The sequence below is a fragment of the Paramisgurnus dabryanus genome, chromosome 13 (genome assembly GCF_030506205.2).
Source record: "Paramisgurnus dabryanus chromosome 13, PD_genome_1.1, whole genome shotgun sequence".
NCBI classification, from domain to species: Eukaryota; Metazoa; Chordata; class Actinopteri; order Cypriniformes; family Cobitidae; genus Paramisgurnus; species Paramisgurnus dabryanus.
In genome coordinates, this window is record NC_133349.1 from 23,759,946 (window position 1) to 23,771,949 (window position 12,004).

Here is a 12,004-nt window from a genome sequence, read left to right on the forward strand (position 1 = left end):
CCGCAGCAGTGTGTATCAACCCACTGGTTGTCCTTGAGCATTTAGATGCACAAATGCTTTCATTCACCTGGTGTCTGCTCTACCTCTGCACAGAGCTGAAGAATGACTGGAGTCTGTATTTCAACCATTGTTGGAAGTTTATAGAAAGAAAATTCAGTTTTATTGGTGGTTTTTAAATGGATGACCTTCCCAAAGCTATGTACCACGCAGATATGTTTTTCTTATTGATTGCTACATAATCATTTACCATATATTTTAAAAGATGTTATATTTGCATGCTGTTGAAAGTGAACAATAAACTAACGACTAAAATGTTTAAATGTTGCATTTATATCATGCTTAGCTAGAAATCTGACTATTTTTTTAATGCAAATTGAACATAATATGACTATAATGACATTAATATTAATGACAATTACTTGGATTATTATTTAAGAATTATTAAGGTTGCCTAATGCTGGAATGTTTAGAAGTATTTACTTTATATTTTATATAGATCTGTATCTAATGTGTTATATAATTTGGGTATACAGTTTAAATGTGAAGTGCTTGACCAAACCATGAAATATATGGGATGAAACGTTACACATTTACTTGACCTGTTAAAAGGGCAAACTTTCACACAAACTTTCTTTTACAGGTATTTGGTAAAATGTTGTTTCTAATAGTGTTAAAATAAAGTTATGGTTGGTTTCATCTTGTGCAGTCCACTTATTCGTCAGTCGTTTCCAAGGTGACAGTGAAGAAAGATTTTTTTTTGCCTGTCATGTTATGTAAATAAAATCTCAAGCAGGCGCATTGCAGTTAACAAACTGGCCACTAGATGGAAGTATTGTCTTTCTTAATGTCTTTCTTGCAATTATTTGCATCTAGGTAAATTCAAATTATACTGTACCCCAATGTCCTAAAAATATTTTTTAAAATACAGAGGTTATAAAGATAATATTGACAATGTTGTAATGTTGGTTACAGACGTTACGTTTTCTCTATAATGGCAACTGTGCCATATTCTGGACAGTTGTGGAGGAATTTTACCATTACGGTTTGCATGTAATATGTGGTGAAATCCCACACAATCTCTTGTATATAGTCATGCACAAATCCCACTTTGCATGAATGAATTCAATGTCCTTAACACACAGGCACTGTCTCTCAGTGATGTGTGTGTGTGTGTGTGTGTGTGTGTGTGTGTGTGTGTGTGTGTGTGTGTGTGTGTGTGTGTGTGTGTGTGTGTGTGTGTGTGTGTGTGTGTGTGTGTGTGTGTGTGTGTGTGTGTGTGTGTGTGTGTGTGTGTGTGTGTGTGTGTGTGTGTGTGTGTGTGTGTGTGTGTGTGTGTGTGTGTAATACCCCTGGAATGTGCTAAAAATATGCACTGCTTGGTGAACACACCCCCATACTATACAATATGTCCGACTATGACTAACAAAACCCCTCCACTGTGTCTACTTTCTCATACTTTACAAATAACACCACACTGATAAAAGACTAGCCTTTTGTTTCTTGTTGTTGTCATCGAAATAAATTGCCTTTATTGTCCCTGAGCACTCTTGAATGAACAATTATTTGGATTACACAGATAAGTCACTCAGGAGTTTATCCATATTTTTCTATTGGTGTTGTCATGGTGACAACCTGAACATGTGCTATGACTGGAACATGCTATGAAAAACAAAGACAATATGATATTCATTTATTTTTTTATTATAATAACATATTTATAACATAACCTATACAGTAATAAATTTAATAACTTTCAGCCTGGTCCAGCTAAATGTAATTGAAAACAGTAAATCATAAATGTTTACAATTTCAGTTTATTTAGAAGCTCGTTCATCTAGAAATGTCAGAAGGGATAAGTAGCCTATATAAAATACGCGAAATGTATTGAATAGGTTTTAAAAGTTGCAATTGGACAAGTCACTTTGAAAGTCATTTTTTGGACCTTTTCTTTCTTTCAGAAGAAAAGACCAGTATTAAAAAAACCTCATGTGATGATTTTGTTTTAGCAATATTTAGCAAAATAATATACCAAAACAGCGACAAAGTTTATCACTTTGAAACATTAACACGTTGTCGTTAAGAGTTAATAAACTCAAAGATGCGACAACGTCACGGAAAAGATGCAGCGAACCAAGCATCGCCCCGCCCTTGGCGAGTGACGTAGATGGTAATTCCCCCGCTGATTGGATGAGATCACTTTCAGTTGCGTCCGTGGACCGCTCGCGGAACCCACGCGCACAGCAGGACCGTTTATTTGTAGAGTGAGCGCGAGGCGCGGGCTGCGCATCCTCTGATGCATTTATGATTCAATACTGAAAACGCGTCATATTTTCCCCTTTTAAACATTTTATTCTATGTCGAACAGTAGCTTTTGTTTCTATATTTAATAGTATCTTGTGTTTTTTATTCGTTACTAAGTTCTGGTATGTTGTTACATGTCGTAAACTGCACAACACAAGATAAAAATCTACTTTATTTGTTTTAATTCTTAAGTTCTATTCTCGAAAAGATGCCCCGTGGATACATTTCCCAGTTTTGAACTGAATTTGTTCCTCCGGAAGTGGCGACATCGTCAAGTTTAAAAGGTAAGTTCAAAAAACTACCTAGATTAGGTAACTTGTTAACAACTGTGTACAGTCCTTTATCGTTTTACTATTTTATTGGTTATGCATGCCGTGCAATCCGGAGACGTGTTCATGCATGACTGGTATCAAGTCAAGACTAACTGTAACGCATAATGCGGATTTAGGAAACTATGTTGCGCTTGACTCAGGGCGAGTAATGCAATTTTAGCCAAAACTTCCCTTTAAAATGAGAAGACCTACCATACTTTAACGGCTTAAAGTATCACTGTTATTTTGACGGCCATTGTGCATTTCAGTGTCTTTCTGCACGAGGGCTTAGATGGCATATTTGAGGTCTCTACCAATATGCCAACTTTTCAGTCGTTAGCTAATGTGATATATTTCTCTTTGGTCTTAAGTAAACATGCGAAGGTATGGTTTCCCTTTAAAATGAACATAACAAGTGCATTAAAAGACGAGCAACTTACAGTATGGGACATTTTATTGCTATTTATAGACTTTAAAGTAAATATGGTTTCATAAGTAAAGGTTACAGTGTATGTTTAGGGTGTGTTTGAACACCATCTGAATATGGCAACATGCACTGTATCACAGTATCTATTAGAAGTATATGCTTTTGTCGTTTTCCAGTCACCATGGTAACAGTTGAGAAATGTGTTTTTCTATGTATGTACTGTACAGAGCTCGTCCCAACCCAAACTGTGTGTCAGTTACTACGTTAAATTTCTACTAGAGCAATGAAGTACCTCAGTGTTCAATCTGTAAATATGTACACAGTTTGCTATATTAGGGTGGACTGACCCTTATTTTCTTTAACACTCATTGAGTGTAGGAGCAATGAAGAGGATTTAAAAGCAATGTGGAGGATTTACTTTCTCTTCTCTCATTGTCTATTTCTTTCTCTCTTCCCCTATCTTTCACTTTCTGTAAACAATACTACAATCAATGCAGAGCTCCAGACAAGAAACAGTACGGTGTAATTCAGAACTGTTTAACATCATCATACGTTTTCTGAAATATTGCTGCAAAAAAGTATCCCACTTTGAAATGCAATGCGTTAGGGAAACCTAATACATTATGCTATTGATTTACACAAAGTTGTGCTTAGTCATCGCAGAGTGAAGTGTTTGTAAATTTTATCACCTGGTGTTGGTGTTTTGAAAGGTGTCAAGTTGAGTTTTGCATAGCTTGAACTTCTGCCGTGATTTTGCGGTAACGTGTGAGCAAGGTTTTGTTTTTAAGAGCCTGGAATGTATATGTGGATCTGATTGGTTGCAGATGTCCGAATGACAGTACTTACTGTAATCATGCCTCAGGATCAGACCCTGTGCTTATTTGCTGAAAAATAAGTGGATTTACATGAGGCCTGATGCGTTCTTTGCACACAAGTTATGCATGAAATTGCTCGATGTCAGTTTTACCTAATAGGATGGGGATGATAGGATGATTTTTGTATTCACGAGCCTTTAAAAAAAGAACCCTTAACAGAAAATTCCATGTCATCCATTCTGACTTCTATTTGTGGGTTTGGTATATCCCAGTATGGGGAAACCTAATGTGTGCATTAGAGGCCTTTTCCATAAATATTGCATTATAGGGCCATAATGGTGCACTTTCTATGTGCTTCCTGCAGCATCTCTCAGTCTGACTGTGCAGTTGGCTCTCAGGTCAGGAGCTTTTTAATATGAAAGACACTGCGTGATATAATTCCTGTATACTATTTAAAGATGAAGGTTTGTTTTGCATGTGTACTGTTGAACTGATGTTAAGTTAAAGGGATAGTATACCGTTAGGATGAAAATTCTGTCATCATTTACACTCCTCCAAGTTAGGAGGTTATAAACATTTTTCAAAGTATCTTAATTTGTGTTCAGCAGAACAAAGAAATGTATACAGTTTTGTAACAACTTGAGGGTGAGTAAGTGATGAAAGAGATTTTTAAGTGAACTAACTTTAAATATCCTTTTAATAACCAATTACAGAACCAAAATCATGGATAATTTTTCATTGCATAGTACCCCACTGTTTGGTTTGGATCGGGTCAGCTCACCTCACTTTGGCTTGATTAGCTTTTCCATCGAGTTTAGTAACACTTTGAAGTGGGAGGGATTATTGGCATGTCGTTATATTTGCGCTGCCTCATACAAATGAGAGCGTTGTTGTACATTTCCCATACATAAATTGATTTCTCACATAATAAAAATTGACCACCACAAATAGATGTTTGCACACCGCGTTTATCACTATCTCTGTCTCACATGACAGTTTCTGTACACTTTTGGCGTCAGACGACGCGCTCCGCTGAGCCTCATTTAAGATGCATTTAAGCATATAGTGCGCATCGCGAATGTGCCGCCACAAACTGCAAGTCTGGAAAAAAACTGTTATGGTGTTCCTGATTCCCAACCTGTGGATGTTTTTCATCGCTAAAAGGGAGTTTGGGAACTTACAGCAAAGCACAGATGACAACATGTTTACTCGAGACAGCGCAAGCTAGCATGAAGGTAAAGCTAATCTTTTACATTATAGAGATGACGCTGGTAGTGACGATTCTCTCAGACCAATCAGTGATCTACAATGTCTGCGCATCACGTTTTGGTATCAGCTCGGGTCGCTTGGAACCCCAACCGAGGTGGTACTAAATAAAGTATTGGGTACTACGCACTGCACCCAGTGAAAAAGCCCCCAAAAGTAAGCTGACTCAAACCAAACCGTGGGGTACTATAAATTGTATGAGCATTACTCAGGTTACCATGTCATTGTTCAGTAAATCCCCTTAACACTTGCTAAGTTCAATTTGCTTTTGTGATTTGTTTCTTATGGGAAGTTGAAGTCCTCTGCTGTCTCAACTGTAGGAAATGTGTTTTGGATTTGAAGGTATGGTGGATAGACACACACACACATAGACAAACAGGGCTTTGAGAGCAGATGTTGTAGCTTAAGCACACTGGCAGGTGTTGCCTCTGTCTGCCTCCTTCATTCATTAAAGATATGATTTCTAAACCTAAACACACATGTGAGATTACAGCTAGATGGAAATGCACTACATTTTCAAACAGGGGTGTGGCTTTTACTATATTCATATGTTGTTTATTCAGTGATTTAGAAAGCATTCATCTCTATGGCATAACCTGATATGTTTACCATAATGTTAAAGTGTTTACTTAATGACAGGCTTATTCAGTTCATAATGTCTGTATTGTAAACAGCTGATGTCAACTTTCCTTTGCTGTCATCAATTATATTCCACTGCCTTTCATGTAATATATAAAAAGGGTATATTTTCCATTATAAAGTGCATCTTGTTGTTTGTGGAGGTCGTATTTGGCATACCCCATCCACTTTACTGTCTGTCTTGGACTGCCCATAGGAAGAGCCCACGTGACTTATGCATAATGCTCACTCACAGTTTTGCTTTCTTGTGACACTTGGGGGATGGGCTTCATCTGAATTAATTAATAACAAAATGTAATAATCATAATAATAGATGATTAATAACAATCCTGTGCACTCACATTGGATGAAGACTCCAGAAAGTGAAAATCCCCATCCTTGTAAATATTACAGAATAAAGAGCCTTAACATATTTATTCAATGTTTCTCGGTCTCTTCAGAATACCTGAAACTGAAGGCCATGATGGCTGTGGTCTAAAAAAAGTCATTTGACTCAAATAGAAACACATCAAAGCACATCTGCATCCTGACAGCCTGTGCAAAGAGGCTTCTGGTGGAGAGATAAGAGTCCAGGGTTATCATGTGATATAAGCAGACTCTCATTAAATTCACTTTGCTCTGGATATTGGCCTATTCTTCTGTACAATTCTGCTGTCTAAAAAGTCAATTCAGTTTGTTATCTGGTTTTATCTTGGGTGCTGCTTGAGAAGATGTGTTGACTTTTGAAATTTCTTGGTTAGTCTGACCCACAATGGATGCAAAGTGGTTTGTAACTGCAGAACCCAAGTGGAATTCAATATTCTGCCATCTCTTTAAGTGCTTTAGATGACTAGCGTTATGGAGCTATTACCAAATTTAGGGCATTAGGGTTTTGCTATTTGTTGGGGTGTGTATCTTCTCTCTTGGTTTTGTTAATGGCTAATTCACTCATGTCAATGTAAAATCAAGAACATGAGACACCATCACATTTTATGGTGATGGAAAGGTTTTTGGATTCCACTGAACTGCAACCATAACTTACTTGTGCTGCTTTTGGTATCAGTATTCACTACATATATTTTATCCAAGCTATCCTCCAACCCATACAATTGTTTGGTCATGTGTCCATTTCTCAAAATATGACCAACAGGTGCATTTTCTAAGTTAGCGCCTCTACCGGCAGCAGGTGAAACCTGAAAAACCTAATTGGCAATACCTGAAAGCATGTGAAATGATTGCTTGTGCCGACGCAGTGACAGATCTACGCTGTTCCTGCTTTTCGTCTTTGAACTTTGAGCTCAACCACACGCGCGTGGACGAAAGATGATGATTCACCTCTCTTGTGATTGGGTACATGTTACTTCACTCAAATCTAAGTAACAAACCAAAAACATGGGCGGGAATGGTGGCGGCAGGTTAAAAAGTGCGGGGAACAGATTCATCTTTATTTGGAGGGGATGTCATACATGTCCCCCGCTTATTCTGTTCCCATGCATTGGGGTCTAATTTTGCAATAATGATGTAGTGGGATAGGATTTTCAATGTAAACCATCTGGATTAATTGTATTTTATTATACATTAAACTATTCAGGCATTTAGGGTAAGTAACGTACTTAAAAAAAAAGTACTTCAAATATTCCAATTGCACCAATAAAAGCAAAAGATCCATTTTCATGAAGAAAAGACGCAAAAGTGATCACAATCCCCTGTGAAAATCAGATCCGATGGACATTGATTTAAAAACTGCCATCAGAAGAAGCAATGATATGTCATCTTTTATTGTGAAATACCATTGTCTCTCATGTGACTCATGACCGATCGCATCGTTATGTCAGCTAAGAACGTGATGCGCTATTGGCTGTCATGGCAGATCGCGTCATGCTCTACACTCTATAAATGTCTGGGTTACTTTTGGCTCATGATGGGTAAATATTGGTCAAAACACACCGCTGGGTTACAATTGACCAATGCTGGGTTGTTTTAACCCAACTGCTGCTGGGTAATTATAACCCATGGTTGCATAACAACAATCCAACATTGGGTTTTGTCCAATATTTATTTACCCAACATGGGTCAAATTTAACTCAGCCATTTTAAGAGTGATGTTCCTGTTTATGTTTAAAAGAGATCTGACTGTGTGCATTGCATTCATGAATTTCTTCATATAAAGTGTTTGTATGGCTTCAGTTTGCAAGGTTTGCAATGCAAATTGTATAATACTTCTATACTGTTGTGTTTTTTGTCAATTTGCAATACATAAAGTGACTGTACTTTTACTTGAGTGTTGTGTTTAATATGGTTAAAGCAACACTATGTAGTTTTCATGTAAAAATGACTTACAGCTCCCCCATGTGGTTGAAAAGCGCAACAGTGCCTGGTATCAGACACTCTTCTGCAGGCAGAGGGAGGGGTGGGGCGGTGTTTCCTACCCTCCACCGCCACTTTCAGAGTGTGCTTGTAGCAGCTAGGAGGCTGCTCAGGTTGCAGCAACAGTACAATTTGTCCAGTTAAAAGTTGTTCTATCACTAAAATAATTTTAGAGACATTATTTAAAGGTAAAAAAACTACATAGTGTTGCTTTAAGAACTGGTTGGGTTTAGGGTAAGAGATGCTCCAAAATATTTTTAAAACCATAAACGTACTATTTCTACATTTATAGATTTATAAAAGTAAATGCATCTTATCTGATGTATAAGGCAAAAACCTTAACAAAAGCACTTTATCCATTACACGCACCTTTAAATCGTAACAAGGTGCTTGCACAAACAAACTAAACTATAAGGTCAGTGGAGGACAGTCTCATTTTATATTTGAAAGAAAATCAAACACCATCACTATTAAACAAAGATGCCTACACAGAAAATAAATAGTCAAAGTTTGGCTCGCTATCATTGCCTTGCTCTTGTTGTAGAAATTTTTTATCACAATGTGATAAATAGCAGTCCTACATCTTATACATTTTGAAAGTTTGTTAAGCAGGCAAATACTGTATGTGCAATAGCAATAGTCTGTCATATAGCAATACTCTTAATTTGAAATAAACACCTTTACAAATATTTTCAGGGTTTCGCGCAGAAAATGTGTTAGTTAAGGTGGTAGGGTTGTGCCGGTGGGCGGGCCGGGGGCGTGGCAATCAAATGGGCGTGGCAATCAAATGGGCGTACGCATCATGATGAAAATATTTTTATTTAAAACACTCAAATTAAACTCAATTTTGAAGAAACTAGGACAGAAAATGAACACATACTAGATTATTAATGAATTAAATGTTTTATCAACAGGCTAGTTATCCTCCAGACAGTGACAGACTATGTCTTTCTCTCATTTCGGCCATGTGGCGCGTGCCCGCTCGCGGTGTGAAGCGCGTCCACGCTATTCTCTGAGAAGCACTTGACAGCCTTTTGTGCAGCAAATTTTTTTTTTGGACGACCTAGTTAAGGTGGTATTGTATCCCAGCTTAGGTGGGCCGCCCGAACTGAAAAGTGCTGCGGGGAAACCCTGATTTTAGAAAATGCATTACATTTATGTTTTTACAAAGCATTGCAGGGTTTACATTTTATTCAGCATGTGTGTTCCATGGTTCAAACCTATGACATTTTGGGCTGCTAACACAATGTTTTAGCCCTGAGGTATATAAAATGTATTTTATGTTTCCAGTGAAAGTCATTGATAGTCATGGCTGTGTGGTTAAAAAGGTTTTAGCCGTAGGCAATGAGTGCGTTTACATGCGTAAACCGGTTTTCTTTTATTGGAGAAAGCAAAAAGCAATCAGCACAGGTAGTTTTTTGCTCATTACCCCATTTTCGCGGTGCAGGTAAGCAGCTTTCTCGCAGTTTTGTTCATGAGCACATGTCTCAGCGGAAGTAAGCGCAAAGCACAAAAGTCTGCGCTCAACTTATGCAGTTGGCAGAGAAACTGCAAAAATAAAAGCTCATGGTTCTCCAGACATGAAAGAGATTCAACAGTATGGCTTAAGAAAGGTTTCCCATCAGCGATTTGAACGACCATAGACGGTTTAATCGGACGCAGGTGCGGTCACACGTTTGTAATAATTGTCGATGATGTCACTGCCTGCGATAAACCTGACAAATCTCCAAATCCCATGTAAATGCAGTTTTCTGCATAGCCGGTTTATTGATTTGCATGTAAACGCATGAAAACAGGCTTTTATAATAAGCAGATTTTTAATAGTTATACTGTGTACAAGGCATTGGTTTTATTAGGCCATGCCTTCAGTTTCAGAGCTGACACAAGGAGACTTCTGTGTGAGCTGAATTTTCCTGCTGAGACTGAACTGCCTGGATTTTGTTTATTTCAAATAAGATTATTGGAGCTCATTCTGTTATTTAACAGTCAGGATAACATATGTTGGACTTCCAGTGGGCATCTCTAGAGATCTGATGTCTCAGGATCAACAAGCATCAGTTTGTTGTCAGTTGGTGTGTAACGGTGGGTTTTTCTCTTTCTTGTAAGATATTATTGTCTTTCCCTTCAGCTCTTATGAGTCAGTTCATGTTGAAAAACAGGGACGAGGGAGGCTATGTGGTTTTTAGTTTGAATCCACACTGAGAGATTTACAAGGAAGGGAGGAGCCGTAGCATGGACGGCGGTCGGAAGTGGTTAATGCACAGGAAGCCTTGTTCACAATTCTTTCGAAAAACTGTAAACACTCCATACATAGTGTACTTCATAGTGTCTGTTAACCAGGAATCCTCCCACGAGTTGTCAGAATCATGATCCATTAGCTTTACTGCTGGTGTGATGAAAATGTCAAATTTTAAGGTCAAGTACGTGAAGTATTTGAGTAATGTCATATGTTGCGGTGCTTGGCATTCTACCTTCTCGGCATCCCTTTCAATGGATCAGCCAAAGCCACTTTACCTGAAAACATCACCCAGTGCATGCTCACAGCCTGAAAACTAGATCAAGTCATTTTTATAGTTCACTGGAGTCTGTATTGAGCCGAGACTAATACCCGTACATTTGTAAATCTAAGCGCTCTCAGCCTGGCACTGACTGTTTGAAACTGTACCAGGCTTTGGCAAGCTCTCAGATGGAGCGCTGCAGCATTTCATGAGAAAAAACTCTGTTAAATGTAATGTTTTCCAGATCGTCCACCGTGATTGTAGACATCATTGAAGCCAATTTGCTAGAGATCGCTTAACACTCTATGGGTTAGGTTAGTGTGGCCATTGTTGTTGATTGTTTTGTTGGTTCCAAGGAAACATTAGTGTTTGCCTTTGGTGGTTCACAATCTAAAATGCTGGAAACACCAGGAGGCTTTTTTGTCTATTGGGAAGATTTGCATTTTACCTTCATATTTGAATGTGCGTTTAAATGTAGACAGATACAGAGAGGAGCTGCAGATCAAAACAAGCTGTATATCCTCTGTTGGGCAGTAAACCGTAGTGACTGTCTGCCGCACGATACGAGCTGCAGGGATGAAAGCTAATGAAGATAGATGTGCAACTAAGATTGAACATCCTCTGGGAAACTTCTCAATGGAAACCTCTCTGCTCTCAGGACTTTGAAGTGAAACTGCCAGCTGAATATCACAACACATAATAGTCGTAATAGGAGATGATTCTGAGCCTAATGTCATTAAACTATTGGATAAGCCTTTTGGTTTAGCTGTTGTTGAATGGAAGAATTTTTTCTCCACATTGGGTTTCCCAAATCTAGCCAATTGGACTGCATGTTTTAACCAAAAATACCACAGGAAAACAATCACTTAATTAAACTAATTTGATAATTAATTGGATGTGATTTTTATGATTTTTTACGGCGGCTGTCTGTATTTTATTATCCTGATTTGCTAAAGTAACAGCGCAAATTCATCAGACCTCAGTCAGTGTACATTTTTGACAGTGCTTCTGTAGCAAAGAAAGAGGGTCATATCAGACCATACGGATGTAGACTGTATTGTCTCTCATCCCATATCCCGCCGGGGAAAATACTGATATATCAGACGACCCATTCTCATGAACTGTGAATAAAAAGTCATGCAATACATACGTCAAAGTCTAATTTTGACATTCTTACCCAAACCCCAATTCTAACCCCAACTCCAAGTGACCATGGTTTAAAAATAGACAAAAAATTGAAAATCCTCTACATTAAATTACATCCTTATCCCAAATCTAACCCCATATGACAATGATTTTAAAATGCAATGAAAAAAAATTATTCATTCAATTTACACATTTTTTTAAGGTAAGTGGTGGCAATCAATTTATTTAAGCTACATTTAAAGAAAAAAAAAACTT

At 37.9% G+C, this 12,004-nt stretch overlaps 1 protein-coding gene across 2 annotated transcripts in view; it reads left to right on the forward strand.

Annotated features, from left to right (window-relative positions):
- Positions 1-2,231: 2,231 nt before the first annotated feature.
- The window catches only part of osbpl3b (oxysterol binding protein-like 3b), an 84,557-nt gene continuing 74,784 nt past the window's right edge, over positions 2,232-12,004 (forward strand). Inside the window, exon 1 of one of the 2 annotated variants that reach the window (XM_065261349.2) lies at positions 2,232-2,585. The gene's annotated coding sequence lies outside the window, so the exon portion shown is untranslated. The remainder of the gene's footprint in view (positions 2,586-12,004) is intronic. The other variant, XM_065261351.2, reaches the window with a different exon arrangement.